Genomic DNA, 586 nt, shown 5'->3' on the forward strand with positions numbered 1-586 from the left:
TACCTGAATTAGAGACCATCTCAAGAACAGATTTTATATATTAAACACTAATGGGATGACATCAAGAACATCATCCATGAAGAAAGCAAAAAGTTATTAAGGAGACAATACAGAAAGAAAGACCAAAATGAATATCAGAAGAAACTGTAAATCTTGCTCTTTTTTTTTTTCCTCACAGACTAGCTTTCTTTTATAAATGCTAGAAAAACACAAGCAATTGGATTACTGTACAAGAGAAATACATTAACACATCTTACAAGTGCCAAATCAACCCTAGTTCAAATTGGGCACACACCAAATCTAGCATCAAGGGAGTTTTAATTGGAAGTGAACTTTTATAAATATGCTAAGATACTACACACAAAAACATCCATAGGAACTTTTTATCTTTTTTTTTTAAGTTGTTCACAAACATTGCCTACACAATCCAACATGTAACAGAAAATGGTATATCTTGATCTTTCAATTTGCATACAATGGAAATACAAGAATATATGTATATTTTACAAAGTATGATTAATAGACACTAACAGATTGACTCTACTGCCAAACAAGATGGTGGATCAGGTAGATGTGCACTGAGAAG

This window comes from Chrysochloris asiatica, unplaced genomic scaffold, assembly GCF_000296735.1.
Source record: "Chrysochloris asiatica unplaced genomic scaffold, ChrAsi1.0 scaffold00031, whole genome shotgun sequence".
NCBI classification, from domain to species: domain Eukaryota; kingdom Metazoa; phylum Chordata; class Mammalia; order Afrosoricida; family Chrysochloridae; genus Chrysochloris; species Chrysochloris asiatica.